Below are 16,007 nucleotides of genomic sequence, written 5' to 3'. Positions count from 1 at the left end.
GTAAAAATTTTGCACATTCACGTAATTCTAATTTATTTCAGTTACATACTGTATTTATTTAGGCGATAGAAGAAAACTGATGCAATTTGTCTAAATTTATTTTAAAAAGCAGATGTTTTTTTTAATGACATTTTTGCTATTTTCAATTGCAATATGTCACTTGCACAATACATACTGCACACATTTTTATCAGATATATATGTTCATCTATATATCTTGGAAGCACATTTGAAAAATTTTCAATTTTTAGCAATTTAGAAAATTGACAAATTTGAAGAACACTTTGCAACCACTCAGAAATTACCTGATTTCAAAGACTACAACTTGTAATGTATGCATTGAGGGGTGTTGTGAATATTTTGATTTCACATTTCTTGCAGATATTAATTCAAATCAGGTGAAAAAAGATTTTTTTATTTTCACATGTCATTTTAAAAACAATTTTTTGTACAACTTACAATGAAAGTGAAAAAATTCCCCCTCAAATTTCTCACCGTGTCAAAAAATTTGCAATAGGCAGTGAGAAGAGAGTTCTTCTGAAGAGATGCTTTGAGATCATGCTACTCTATGCAATAGAGATTCCTAGGATGACTAAATGATTAATAATTTTGCTTATTTTATTGGCTGTAATTGCATGCAACCAGAGACTTAATCGCAAATTTGCGCTGGGTCATGGCGAAGACGCATGATCACCAAAAGGACATATACCTGTGCTTCAATGACTACAGAAAAGCTTTTGACTGTGTTGAACATGACAAGCTGTGGAAATGCCTAAAGCAAATGGGAAGATCCCTTTATGAGAACCAAGAAGCCACAGTCAATATTGGCTCGTTCACATGAACATAATGACAGCACTGTTAGCAGCGAAAAAAGCTGTCTGCTAACAGCGCTGTTAAAGACCGCGTGAACGGGCTGCTTCAAGTTCCCTGAAGCAGCCCGTTCACATACTCCATGGTGTGGGCTGCGTGCTTGAAGGCTCCCATAGGAGCCTATGGAAAGCACACAGCAAAGATAGGACATGTCCTATCTTAGCCCACAGCTCAGAGCCAACACTTGCATGTCCTATCTTTTGTTAGGTGCCCAGAGTTTCGCGCACCTAGCAACCTCCATGTGAACGCTTCTATAGGAACCTAGCAGTACACAAAACTACGATCATGTGAACGAGCCCTTAAGAAGACATAGCTGTTGACAACAGCAAGCAATGTTGTACCACGCATAACGATCGACAATAAAGAAACTAAATCAGTCCAAGATTTCACTTTCCTTGGATCCAAGATCAACTGCAGTGGCGAGTCGGGGCCTGAAATACAATGAAGAAGCAGCCTTGGCTGTAGTGCAATGCAAGGAATGGTGAAGATATGGAAGAGCAAAGACATCATCATTACAACAAAGATCCGGAATAATTATGCAATGCAATCATTCTCCCAATGACTACATATGTATGTGAGAGCTGGACACTCAAGAAATAGACAGAAGAAGGATGGAGGCCTTTGAGCTGTGGTGCTAGTGGCGTAAGTTGCGCATACCATGATCAGAGATGGTCACATATAAGGCGATCCTAGACCGTGCCAGATCAAAAGTATCAGTAGAAAGCAAAATCACCAAGCAACGGCTTTCATACTTTGGTCCTGTCATACGAGCCAATTCTCTGGAAACAGCATTAATGCTCGGCACAGTCAGTGAACCAGAAGAAGAGGGCGCCAAAGAACACACTGGCTAGACCCAATCAAGGTTGACACGAACATGACTGTGGAAAATCTGAAGGAAGCGGCCAAAGACAAGGAAGCATGGCATGTGCTGATCTACAAGGTGACTGAAAGTCGGCAACGACTAAACGGATAAATATATAGTATTTGGGCCTCTAAGCTACGTGGACCCACAGGCGTCCTTTGGCACACTAATGCTGGCTGAAAGTTTAAGAATCTTATTACATCTTCAACATCCGGTCAGCAGCTTCTTATATTGGCTCAGTATCCTCCCTGTCTTGATTTCCTCCACACCTTGTAAAATGCTTTTTGCAGTGGAAACAGCAGCCTTAAACGGTGTGGTTAGTCGGGCAGATCTAGGGACGCTGGGCTGTGGCGCTATGTTTAGGAGATGGAGAAAGGAAGAAAATGTCGTGCCAGATACACACAGCAGCAGCATTGTGTCAGAAAGTGTAAGTAGTAACATAAACAATGTGAGAAGAGCATCTTGTGTGATGAGCGGGAGTGTAGCATAACGGGGCATCTGTTGGGAGAAAGGGTGCAAATAACCATGAAAGGACATTCTGTGTAATGAGGGGGAGCTATAAAGGCTATCCTGTGTGACAAGGAGGAGGGAGGACCATGAAGGGGCATCTTGTGTGACAAGAGGACGAGGACCATTAGAGGCTTCCTGTGTGACAAGTGGGGAGGACCATAAGAAGCATCCTGTGCAATGAGAGAGGGGAGAAACCTGAAAGGGCATCCGGCGTGATAAAGGGGAAAGAACCACAAGGAGCAGGGGAGGGGAGAGCTTTTCTCTGTGATGGGTGTGGGCAGAGCCATAACGAGATTCACTAGTTTATGTTTCAAAGAGTTTTATTGAAATTGAATTTAGGGTTGGCAACACTCTGCCTCACAGACCCCGCGCAGAGGGCGACATTCAATATTGTAGAACAGAGTATCGTTAGAATTAAACTAATTTGTTAGTCTTAATAGAACGGGAGATGGGGTATAGGAGGAGGGAAGAGGGAAGTTGTTATAGTGGGCTGGGTGACACTTGGGGGACATGGGGGGGGGGGGGGGTAAAGTGGAGAGGAAGGAAATAAAGGGGTCAAAATATCAAGAACATTAACAATGGACAGGGTACATTCTCCATAAGTAAATTTCGGTTTGTCAGCATCTCATTTTATTTCTCACCCGGGTGGGGGGACCATATCTCACCCTCCTTCTCTTTAATGTGCATGTGAATGTGGGTTTTTTTTAGTGGTTGCTTTATTATTATCCTTTTTTTTTTTTTGCGTGTTATTGTGGGGGATTCTGCCTATAGTCTCATAATATAGTTTAAGTTCGGTGTATTAATGTGGGATATCCAGGGGTTCCATACCCCTTCAAAAAGCGGGACAGTGTCTTGTCGTATGGCTATGAGTTTTTCATTTATCATGGTTTTATTGATGCGAGCTATTAGAGGTTCATATGGGAGCGTTGGCTTACGCCACTGTTGAGCAATCAATATTCGGGCTGACATCGTGATGTGTTGCAGTAGTTTAAAGGGAGCGTTGTGCATTCCCTTGGGTTTGTCTCCCAGGAATAGCACGAAGGGGTTGTGTCTGAGAGTTGTCCCAGTTACTGTAGCTATAAGGTGGGAGACCCTTTTCCAGTAGGTCTGCGCCACCGGACATGTCCACCAAGTGTGGAGTTGAGAACCCCCTTCGTTGCATCCCCGGAAGCAAGTATTTGGTGTTTCTGGGTAGATTGCATTTAATCTCTCTGGGACCAAATATGTCCTAAGCAGGACCCTAACTGATGTTTCTGTCAAGGCTACTTGCCAGCTGTTTTTGCTTATGTTTTCGCAGCAGTGATGCCATCGCTCCAGTGTAAAGACGCTGTTAAGTCTGATTCCCATTGTATCATGAAGGGGTGTTTGGAGTCTTGTAGAGTCTTGTTAAGCATATTATAGAACTGCGAGAGAGTCCCTGGGTGTGTAGGGCGGAATTTGCATATGGCTTCCATCGGGGACATTTTGGTTTTGGTTGAGGGAGGTAGTATGGAGGCCCAGAAGTGGAATATTTGTAGCTTCCTCCACCATTCCTGTGGTGGTGGCCTATGTTGGCTGGTAAAGGTGTGTATTGAGGTCAGTTTATCGTGTATGAGAAAATCATAAAGGGATGTTAGGTTTTTTGTTTTCCACCATGTGAATTGCGATACTTCCAAACCCGGCAGAAATTCCGGATTGAGTAGTAGTGGGGTAAGTGGAGATGGGATATTTGAGGGGTTCAGTTTGAATCTGGTTTGTCTCCATAGTAAGATGGAGAAAAAAGTGAAAGGGGCATGTGTTCTAAAGCCTGGCGGGAGAGGGGTCTTAGTCCAGAGCAGTACTGGTCATCTGTGCGGGGAGAATTGTGATTCCTCTATGGCGGTCCACAGTGGGGCCTGGCGTCCTGCATATATAGGTGGAATCTGTGCTAAACGGGCGGCTTTATAGTATTTAAGGATGCAGGGTACCGACAGGCCTCCGTATTTTTTGTGTAGACACATTATAGGTTTCGAAATTCTGGGGCGTTTGTTTGCCCATATGAAGGTGGATATTTTTTTTTTGCAACGCATTAAGGATTAAGGTCGGGACTGGGATGGGGAGGGTCCTGAATAGGTAGAGTAATTTGGGTAATAGGGTCATTTTAATGCTGTGTATATGGCCGATCCATGAGAGATAAGGGGAATCCCATCTCCCCAGGTCAAGTTCTAATTGGCGAAATAGTGGGTCATAGTTGTGCTTGTATAGGGAGTTTAGTGTATTAGTGAGTTTTATCCCCAGATATGGGAGATAGTGGCGTTGCGTTTTAAATTGGAAGTTGGTTTCTATTAGTTTTTGTGTATTGATGGGGGTGTTGCAGTGGAGGATTTCCGATTTTGTCTGATTGATTTTGAGTCCAGAGATATGGCTAAATTTTTTGAGTAGTTTTAGCAGGTTGGGGAGGGATATTAGTGGGTTGGTAATTGTTAGTAGGAGGTCGTCTGCAAATAGACTCAGCTTGTTGTTAGTGGTGTCTACTTGTAGTCCTGTGATGTTCGGGTTCTCTCGTATAGCGATTGCTAATGGTTCCATTGCTAGCGCAAATAATGCAGGTGAGAGAGGGCATCCTTGTCGGGTGCCTCTCAGGATTTGTATTGGGGTGGGCTGGGTTGACGGGATTTTGAGGTAGGCAGTGAGTTTAGAATAGAGTGCTGATATGATTTTTAAGAATGGGCCCGTAAATCCCATTTTATTGAGGACTGATTGAAGGTAGGACCATGATAGGGAGTTGAAGGCTTTCTCTATGTCTAGCGCTATTACCGACATAGGGGTTTTGGTGTAATTTGCGTTGTGGATAAGGTTGAGGATTTTCCTTACATTATCGGGGGCCTGTCTTCCCGGGATGAAGCCCACTTGATCCCCGTGGATTAATGAGGGAAGGAGTCTGTTTATCCTGCTTGCTATGATGGAGGTGAAAAGGTTTAAAGGGGTTGTCCCGCGAAAGCAAGTGGGTCTATACACTTCTGTATGGCCATATTAATGCACTTTGTAATGTACATTGTGCATTAATTATGAGCCATACAGAAGTTATCAGAAGTTTTTCACTTACCTGCTCCGTTGCTAGCGTCCTCGTTTCCATGGAGCCGTCTAATTTTCAGCGTCTAATCGCCGGATTAGACGCGCTTGCGCAGTCTGGTCTTCTTGTTTTCTGAATGGGGCCGCTCGTGCCGGAGACCGGCTCCTGGTAGCTCCGCCCCGTCACGTGCCGATTCCAGCCAATCAGGAGGCTGGAATCGGCAATGGACCGCACAGAAGCCCTGCGGTCCACCGAGGGAGAATATCCCGGCGGCCATCTTCAGCTGGTAAGTAAGAAGTCACCGGAGCGCGGGGATTCAGGTAAGCGCTGTGCGGTGTTCTTTTACCCCTGCATCGGGGTTGTCTCGGACAACCCCTTTAAGTCTATATTGAGGAGTGAGATGGGCCTATAATTCGAGGGGATGGTGTGATCCTTTCCTGGTTTTGGGATGGTTGTGATTAGGGCTTGTAGAAAGTCTGCGTGGATGTGGCCTTTGCTAAGGATGTGGTTGAATAATGCTGTTAAATGGGGTTTCAGCAGGGGGGTAAATTTTTTATAGTATAGGGACGTAAATCCATCTGGCCCTGGGGCTTTTCCTCGCTTCAGCCGTTTAATCGCCCATTCTGTGTCCTCGTCGGTTATTAAGGCATTTAGATCAGCCAGGCCGGATTCCGACAGGTGGGGTAGATTTAGTTGGGAGAAGAATTCTCTGATAGTGTTTTCTGGTGGGGCTTGTTGCTGTTTATATAGATTTTGATAATATTGGTGGAAGGTTTTGTAAACTTTATCGGGGTTGGAAGTGATTTGGCCCCGCGACTTTTAATTTTGTGAATTGTGTTGATGGTTTGTTTTTCCCTCAGTTGTCTAGCTAATAGTTTGTCTGGTTTGTTTGCATATCGGTAGAATGTTGCTTGTGTCCAGGCCAGTGCTCTTTCTGTCTTGTGGGACAGCAATACGTTTAATTCTAATCCGGTGTCCCGTATGGTTTTTCTTAAGTAGGGGGAGGGATGTTGTGTGGAGGCGATTTCAAGTTTGCGTATTTTGTGTTCTAGTGCTAATTGGGTTTTTGTTTTCTCTCTTTTCTTCTGCGAGGCCATGGCAATCAGGGCACCTCGTATCACGGGTTTGTGAGCTAACCATTGGATGTCCGGTTCTGTGTCCTCTGGTGTGTTATGGTGAAAGTACTCCTCGAGCTTCTGCTGTAGTACGGTGGCTGAAGCCAGATTAGTGAGGAGGGCCTCGTTTAGCCTCCATGTGTAGGGGATTCTTGTTTGTGGGGACAGTAGAAATTCTGCCAATACTGCGTCATGGTCTGACCACGCACTGACCAAGTGGCGAGAGAAAGATAATAGGGGCAGGGTCAGGGAGTTTGTGAGGATCCAGTCTAGCCTAAAGTGATGTTTGTGCGCTGGTGAGAAGTAAGTGTATCCTCTCTTGGCCTGGTTAAACTCCCGCCAGGTGTCCGCTAGTGTTAATGTCTGGAATATTTCCCTGAGCCTCTTTCTCTGTCTTTTGTCTCTTATGGGAAAGGGGGGGGTTGGGGAGGTGGAGTCGATGCTGGGATCCTTAGTGAAATTAAAGTCTCCGCACCAAATTAATCTGGTGTATTATAGGGAGATAAGGATGTCACATATTTCTAGGAAAAATTCTATGGGGTTTTCGTTAGGTGCGTAGGTGTAAACTATGCACAGTTTATCATTGTATAGATTCCCTGTCAGTATCAAGTATCAGCCCTGGTTATCTGTAAGCGAATCGGTCAGTTTAAAGGGAAGAAAGTTCCGAACGAAGATGGACACCCCTCTGCTTTTTGTGACGTAGCCGGCATGATGGTGTGTTTGGTATCTGGGATGGAAAAATTTTGGGGTGGAGGTGATTGAGAAATGGGATTCTTGTATGCAAATAATGTCGGGTTTGTGCCTTTCATAATCTATGAAAGCTTTTCTACGTTTCTGGGGTTTAGTCCTCGGACATTGTGGCTTAGTAATCTACACATATTTGTTTGGGTTAGTTAGTGCGCTGGTGTTAAGAGATGGTTGGGTGGGATTAATTTTATATGCGTTTATTGCAAATAACAAAATAGGTCCGCACTCCAGGAATATGGCACTTCAATACTTTAATCTTTTCAAGGTTGTGAAGTGAAGATTAAAGTATTGAAGTGCCATATTCCCGGAGCGCGGACCTATTTTGTTATTTGCAATACACTTGTACTGAGCGGCTCTCTGCTAGAGAGACGGAGGACGAGCGCGGCTCCCCAGCTGACTGGCCCAGCAGGACATCAGGGGATTAAAGGCACAGGCGCATATATAAGAGAACCTGGATAAAGAGTGTTAGTGAGGATCCTAACAAACAGGATCTTCACTAGGCACTGGGTGAGTGAGATATAATTTTGTTTTGTGTCTGCTATATGACCTCTTAGTACACTCTGGCAGCGCTATCCTATTTTTTCACACATTGTCCTAATTTTATATGCGGGCGGTGTTGTGTTGTTCCTCTGTATGATGAGATGTAGTGATAGGGAAGGAGTAGTGTACCCTGTAACAAACAGAACAGTCAAAATAACATTGTTGCAAATTTTCCTAAATACTTTAAACTTAAAACAAGATAGGAAGCGAAAGGGGTCCTTAAATCGGACCAGCCAAATTCGCTTAAACCAGTTGGACAGCATTTCGTCCGTGTTGGTGGCATTGATCTTATGTAACGTTGGTAGCCGCCAATAGGTCGCTGGGAGGGCAACTCAAAGTCTTGTTCGCCTCTACAGTTATTGGGTGGTATAGTGTCCTGACAGCGACCACCCTGGGTGTCGCAGCATAATGAAGCGGAGTTAAGAGGATCTGTCGCACCCCTGGTGTTCGTCTGTTGTAAGTGGCATGCATGTCAGGGCACCACCAACTCTACTATGCTTGGTAACTTCAGTGTGGTGTCTCTTGGGAGGGGGGTGGACGTGGTCTCTGGCGTCTTCTTTCCCATAATCTTGTGGGGCGTTGGGATTGTGGGGGGTTTTGTTCTGGGGTTGTGACATCATCCATTGGTATGTTTGCGGCCTGGAGTATTTCTTGTCCTTCTGTCAGCGTGTGGATGATGTGTTCCTGGCCTTCAATTTTAAAAGATAGCATGAATGGGAAGCCCCAGCGGTAGCGTATTTGCGCTTTGTGCAATGCCAGAGTGATGGGGCGCAGTTGTCTCCTGCGCTCGAGTGTGGATGGGGCCAGGTCTGCGAATATTTGTACGCCCTGGTCCACTCCAGGGAGTGGGGATACGTTTCTTGCAGCTGCAAGGATCATGTCCCTGGCTTCTGCATAGTGCAGTTTGAGGATGATGTCCCTGGGTTGATTTGGATTGCGTGGTTTGCCATGTGCTCTGTGTATGCGGTCCATACGAAAAAAGTGAGGGTCTGCTTGTGGGAGGGGTGCTTGAAAAATATTTAGCACAGTTTTTTTTAAGTGATGTGAAGCGCTCCGGCAATCCTCTAATACGTAGATTAGCTCTTCTGGATCTGTTTTCAAGGTCTTCGAGTTTTAACTGTAGCTGCTCTATCATTTCTTGCTTTTCTTTGATGAGACTTCTGTCTTGGTCTAATGCCTCTATTATTTTGTCGGTTTTATTTTCAATCTCGTCTACTCGTTGGCCCAATTCGTGTGTTTGCTTTGAGAATTCGGAGATTGCATCTTGTAGCTCCTTTTTGAATAATTGTTGGATATTATCGTAGAGCTCCTTGATGTCTATGTTAGAGGGATTAACATTGCTTTGAGGTAGATTTGGAGCTTTGTTTTGTGAGGTGGACGGCTGGTCAGAGTCTTGGTCTTCCATTTCTGGAGTAGGTTGAAAGCGGAAGATTTTTGGGATTGTTTGAGACAGGTTTTGTAACGGGACGGGTTTCGGGTTTTTCCCGCATTTTGGCATAGTATTTTGGTTTTAGTAGTAGAGGCGTTTAGTTCGCTGTGTGTATATTGAGTTGCAGCTTTAAGGAATCACATGCCACCAGGCAGTCGGGGGTTAATACAGTAGCATCGAACCTCCGGGTATGCGTCCGCTGGAGAACTTTTTTGGTGGCTTTACAGTTTAGGACAGGTGGGGGTTTGGTGGTCTTTTATAGAAGCGGTTAGGTTGGATGCTGTGGTGGTTTAGGGGGGGGCGGAGGAGTGTCTCTCTCTGTGGAGCAGATCCTTTCTGCTGTAGTCTGCCAGGCTGTTGGTATTCAGGGGTTTGTAGTGGGTGTAGTGCCTGTGATTACACTGGAGGTGGCGCAATGCAAAATGTGGCAGCTAGTTGGTGTGGCCCCACAACCTTGGCACCCCACCAATGCCCCTTGCTTGACTTTACAGTCTTTGTGAAATGTAAGTGCGTGGTGGGGGGTGCAGTAACACTCACTGTGGTCCACGGAGACCTCTGGACTGCCGGGCCGGCACTGGTTTACGCGGTGCTGCTCTCCTCTTGCTCTCTCACTGGCTGGAGGGCAGTTCTTCTGAGCCTCGGTGCCTCTGGGGTCTCTGAGAGCCCTGGTTGGTGCTGCTGGCTTGTCACCACCGTCGGGGGCTTGCCCTCTCCTCACCCGAACGGCAGTTGTTTGCAGGCGCCCTGCTGGGGCTCAGTGCTGGCGCTCCTCTGCTCCTGTGCTCCCCCCCCTCCTCCTGCTTGTGGTGCGGCTCTCCTGTCTCTCCTCCGGCAGCTCCCCTCGGTCCTCGGTTGCAGCGGCTGTGGGGTCTGGCTTCCCCCCTTTGTGTGGTCGGGTCTGGCTCCGTTTGGTGTCCTCTGCGGAGGCTCCTGCTGCCCCGCTCGAGATTCACTAGTTTACGTGAAAGAGAATGGAATGATGGGGAGCAGTTTGTTTGAGATGTGATCTGTGAGAGAGGGTGGCATTGGCAGTATGCCTCTGTGAGGGCGAGGCATGGGGAGCATTCTGTTTAAGATTGCTCATTAAGAGTAACAGCTAGTTGGCACTATTAAAGGAGTGGGGCTGGTTTTGAATAGTGTGGGGATGTGCTGGGAAAGCATGGAGCCAAAGATGTCCATGTTGCAAATTCTGAGATGATATGTAGCTAGCAAAGTCGTCATGGCAGTCTTGGCTGCAAATAAGTTGGTGCTATACAAATAAGGATTATTATTCCTTATGAGGGAAAATAGTCAAATGCTACTTATCATCTACAAGTTAGCAACAACAAAAAAAGGCACAGATGTATCAGAATTTACCATGACTTTTATTAATACTTTCTGATAACTTTCTGTGCAAAAGTTCATTTGCCCTTTCAATTGCTTTACAATAGATTTTGTTGTGTTAATAAGAGAAAACAATAGTTTTTAATGGCCTAATCCCTCAGTGATGGGCCCATTTTATGCCTTAATGATCAACCAATTTTTCAGTTTTTTTCATTGTTGCATTCAAAGAGCCATACATTTTTAATTTGTCTGTCAACATAGCCATATGAAGGCTTGTTTTTTGCAGGACAAGTTGTATTTTTTAATGGAATCATTTCAGGGTACATAAAATGTACTGCATTACGTTTCCTAACATTCTGCCATTGTTTTTTGGATTTCATTTTACAGCGTTTGGCTTGCACAATAAATAATGTGATAACATTCTCTGGGTCAACACAATTCAGATGGTAATAAATTTTATACAGTTTTTTAAGGTTTTTCTAACAATTGTTTTTAAAGATGTGCTTTTGTGCCTCTGCATTCCAAGAGCCATCAAATTTTTATTTTTCCATCAAGAGAGCTCTATGAGGGCTTGTTTTTGCAGATTAAGGGTGCATTCAGATGACCGTATATCGGCTGGGTTTTCATGCCCAGTTGATATATGGTGTCCCTCTCTGCAGGGGGAGGAGGCTGGAAGAGCTGGGAGCAGTGCTCTGAGCTCCCGCCCCCTCCCTGCCTCCTCTCCACCCCCTGCACTATTTTCAATGAGGAGAGGCAGGGCGGGGGCGGAGGTAATTCACAGAACTTATCCCCACCCCCATCCCGCCTCCTCTCATTGCAAATAGTGCAGAGGGGCGGAGAGGGGGTGGAGAGGAGGCAGAGAGGGGGCGGGAGCTCAGTGCACTGCTCCCGGCTCTTCCAGCCTCCTCCCCCTGCAGAGATAGACGCTGTATATCGGCCGGCGTGAATACCTGGCCGATATACGGTCGTCTGAATGCACCCTAAGGGTGACTACTCATTACAGTTTTTTTTCACTGCGAAATTCACAGCGTTTTTTCCTGCAGGGGTCTATGCCAGGGGTCCCCAACTCCAGTCCTCAGGGACCACCAACAGGTCATGTTTTCAGGATATCCTATGGTAAGAACACCTCTGGCAATGTCTGAGGCACTGACAATAATTACATCACCTGTGCAACACTGAGGAAATCCTGAAAACATGACCTGTTGGCGGTCCCTAAGGACTGGAGTTGGGGAACACTGGTCTATGGGACTTGTAATGTTAAAATCGCGATCGCGCAAAATCACGATTTCGCGGTAAATTGCGATTTTGCGCGATCGCAATTTTAACATTACAAGTCCCATAGACCCCTTCAGAAAAAAAAAACACCGCGAATTTTGCAGTGAAAAAAAACTGTAGTGGGTAGTCACCCTGAACTTTAGTCTTCATTTCACCCTTTTTTGAAAACATAATATTTTGATACATTTTTTTATTCCATTTTTTTTAGAGGGAAAATAAACAAAATCTGCAATACTGACGTGATTTGTTTTTAAATTTCTTGTCTACAGCGTACATTGTATGGTATAAATTATATGTTTAATTAATTCTGCGGTCAGTATGATTCTATCTATTACCAAATTTATATAGTAGGTTTTTTTTGCCTCTTTTTCCCCTTTTTTTCCCCTAAATGTATTTTATTCTATTACCGCATTCAAAAACCCCTGACATTTTTCTTTTTTCCCCAATGGTGCTGTGTGTTTTTTTTTATTTTGCATCAAGATACTTCAGTGAGTTCTGTTGCCTTTTCACTGGCCTGTGATCACGGGACCTGTTTTACAAGCTGCAGAGCCTGATTGTGATGGAATGTCACAGGTTGCTGTAGGCAATCCCAAACCTCAGCGCTGAATGGTAGGTGCAACAAATTATCTACAATTTAGTAATTATAAGAGTTGTTTCATGGCTTCAAAACTTTAAACCTGAACCAGGAATTTCTGAGACTAAGCAGAGATTCATGTTGAACAGCCGACAAACAGTCTTGTTTATGAAAGCAAACCTGCTGTTGATAACTACTAACTAGTCTTTACTTACTGTACTTTTTAAGGAAGCATTTATGGTGGGTTTAGATGTAATGATTATCGTTCAAACGAGCAAAAGTGAACAATAATCGCTTAGTTTAAACATAAGCCAATGACAGAACGATGAAAAGTTCATCGTTCAGTTTCAGTTTGGTATGACTCTCTTCTCGTTGTGTTTAAACACTCCAGCTCAGTGTGTCAACATAGGAATGTACAATACTGAACCAGAGGTTCTCACTGATGATCTGCTTGTCTAAACAGGCTAAACAAGTGCGGACGAGTTAGCAGTGACATGACTCGCTCGTTCAATGGAGAATCGGCTTGTCTAAAAGGGGCATAATCAAGGTTGGGTAATCAGACCTTAATGCAAGTTGTGCCCAACAATCTTGGGCACAACTCACATCGAACAAAACATGGACACACATCTGTGTTGTCCAATATGCGAGGGCAGTGCACATTGCATGTCCTGTTCTCATCTATGATACGGATAAGGACTTGCAGCAATGTTTTTTATATGGACCATAGATTAGTGTGATAGGCGCATAGGCTATAATGGCTCTGTGTGCTGTCTGTGAAATACATGGAAGCACACAGACGGAAAATATGGACTTGTGAATAAGGCCTAATACTTAGGAATCTGATGCTGGGTCAGTAGACCTGCGGTCGAACCAGAGCACTTGTCCATATTCTAAGCGCATAAATGGGGAACTGGCCTTATAATGATTTCTTCACTGATTGGGATGTATAGGGAAACCAAGGGACCCTTCACTTGGGACACAATTGTCCACAGGACGCAGCACAGATGGTGATTTTGGCAATCAGTGCAGATTTTGTGTTTTTAACTGTGGAATGCATTCTGCGGAACATTCTCTGGAGTTGCTTGCATTTTCTTACCCCTTCTTTAATTGCGAAATCATATCTTCTGTATGTTAGATATCTGCAGCAACAATTCTGCAAGTCATCCTTAATGCCACAGCAGAAAGCTTTTCTGCTGCAGAATTTAATCCAGCAGTTTTGAACTAAAGATGTGTGGATTTTAACAGGTGTGGAATTCAAGCCTTATAGGGATAGCATTGTGACACAGAAATGTCTGCGCGGACAAGTTCCATCTTGTGTGAAAGGTCCCAAAAAGATCTTTAGATATTTAACCCCTTAGGGTGCCCACCCACTAGCATTTTTTTACTGCGAAATTCACAGCGTTTTTTTTTTTCTGCAGGGGTCTTTGGGCTATGGGACATGCAAAGCTAAAATCGCGATCGCGCAAAATCGCGATATCGCGGTAAATCGCGATTTTGCGCGATCGCGATTTTTACATTACAAGTCCCATAGACCCCCTGCAGAAAAAAAAAAACTGCGAATTTCGCAGTGAAAAAAAACGCCAGTGGGTGGGCGCCCTTAGAGAAAAAGTTAGATTTTGGAAATCTGGCATGTGTCACTTTATTACAGAACAGCCCTGTTATCAAGTAATTCAGACTTTTTACTTCTAGCAGACTGATGTGATGCCATTTTTGCTATTTTCAAATGCAGTATCACATGTGTACATATTGTGTTTCCCCAAAAATAAGACCCTGTCTTATATTCATTTTTGCCCCGCAAAAAGCACTAGGTCTTATTTTAGAGAGATGTCTTATTTTACATACCTAGCAGACACAGTCCAGGTCCCTCCTGTTGGTCTCCGGTGGTCTGGTAGGCTTTCTTGCAGTGCTCAGCTGCCAGCAGAAGATCTCCTCCTAGTAACGGGGAACCCCACCTCCAGGAGGCATTGGCTCTGATTGTTTCTCGAGAGCCGTGGCTCAGCTAATCAATGCGGCGTTCAAAGAACCAATCATAGCCATTGCATTTGTTCATTGAGCACTGCATTGATTGGTTAAGCCGCAGTGCTCGAGAACCAATCAGAGCAATCACTTGCTCGAGGCAGGGTTTTCAAACCCCGTTACTAGCAAGCAATCTTCTGTTGGTGCTGAGAACTGCAAGGAAGCCTGCCGAAACTGTGGAGACCAGTGGAAGGAACCCAGACAGTGCCTGCTAGGTAAGTATAAGACATTCCCTCGAAAATAAGCCCCTGTGCCTCTTTTAGGGCAAAAATTAATATAAGATAGGGTCTTATTTTCAGGGAAACACAGTATCTATCTATAAGGAGTCAGGAAGAGAGGATGCTGCACCAGGCACACACAATGGCAGCGTTGTTACAGGCAGTTTACATGAAAGAGAAGGAAGTGATAAGGAGCAGCTTGTGGGAGAGGTGATCTTTGGGAGAGGGTAGCATGGGCGGTAGTCTGTGAAATAGAGGTATGGGGAACAGTCTGTTTGAGATTATTTATTAGCAGTAACATCTGCTAGTCACTATTAATGGGGACAGCAGGATAGGCGGGGTTTGACTAGTGTGAGGATACGCTGTGAAAGCATGGTGCAAAAGATGTCTGTGTTGCACATTCTGCAGAGATGTGATGAGACTGGAAGAAGTTGTCTTGGCGGTCTGGGCTGGACTTCCTTATGAAGGACAATAATCAAATTTTATTTATTATCTACAAGTTGACATCAAATAAAAAAGCATATGATTTTGTGGCAGCTTTGTGATTGGATTAAGATGACAGAATTACCTATGAAATATAAACACTGTGGTGAATCAGCTTCAAGACTTGTATAGTATGTGTTCTCGAGGCACATTTGTTGCAGAAATATGTGACTGTTTCACTCAACTGAGTAAGATTTGTGAGATAAAAATAGCATTTGCTGCAGGTGTTTGTTAAGAAATATGATTTTCAGACCTTAAAATTGTAGGAAAAAAATTCTGCAACAGATCTGCCTTGTGTGAACATAGCTTAAAGGCCCATTTAGACACAACAATTATTGCTCAAAATTCGCTCAAAAGCCATCTTTTGAGTGAAAATTGTTCTGTCTAAATGCTCTGTCATTGTGCACTGTTCGTTCATCGCTCACTTCTAGCCAGCTAGAAATTAGCTATGAGCCTTATCAGTACCGTACGCTGATTTTCTCAGCGGGCGGCACTGTTAGCATTCTTTCAGCTGATATCCCAGCGGAGTACCAGCTGAAAGCTCAGAGAACAAAGGAGATGTATGCAGAAAACAGCACTCCAGCTGTCTTCTGCATACCCTGCTCAAAGCGCTCAGCTGGATACCAGCTGAGTGCTCCGAGAACACAGCAGCTGTATAGAGCAGGAGCCTTCATTTACACACTAATAAGCTCTAATTAGCTACTTAAGAGCTTATGCAAAGTGAACGTTCAAAACTGTTGCTCAAACTGCCCTTTGAGCGAATTTTGAGCGATCATCTTGCAGTGTAAATGCACTCAACGATTATCACTCAAAAGATTGCTTTTGAGCGATAATCATTGTGTCTAAATGGTCCTTTAAGCTACTTTCAGACGTCTGTAATATGGATGCATCTAAGGCCTCCCTCAGATCGGCGTTTGCAAAATTGTGTTTTTCAATACTGTGTTTGGCATGGCATGCATTTTGTCAGCGTTTTGGCTGCATTTTCAGCACGGCTAAAGAAAAAGAATACTCTCCT

General features: G+C 44.4%; 1 protein-coding gene across 1 annotated transcript in view; it reads right to left on the bottom strand.

The window, feature by feature from the left end:
- LOC136625961 (WASH complex subunit 2C-like) overlaps positions 1-14,215 on the bottom strand; it is a 108,209-nt gene extending 93,994 nt beyond the window's left edge. The window contains exon 1 of the mRNA XM_066600597.1: positions 14,118-14,215. The gene's annotated coding sequence lies outside the window, so the exon portion shown is untranslated. The remainder of the gene's footprint in view (positions 1-14,117) is intronic.
- Positions 14,216-16,007: the final 1,792 nt, after the last annotated feature.

Source organism: Eleutherodactylus coqui, chromosome 4, assembly GCF_035609145.1.
Source record: "Eleutherodactylus coqui strain aEleCoq1 chromosome 4, aEleCoq1.hap1, whole genome shotgun sequence".
NCBI classification, from domain to species: Eukaryota; Metazoa; Chordata; class Amphibia; order Anura; family Eleutherodactylidae; genus Eleutherodactylus; species Eleutherodactylus coqui.
Note: the sequence above shows the minus strand (reverse complement) of the source record. Positions and strands in the feature narration are given on the sequence as shown.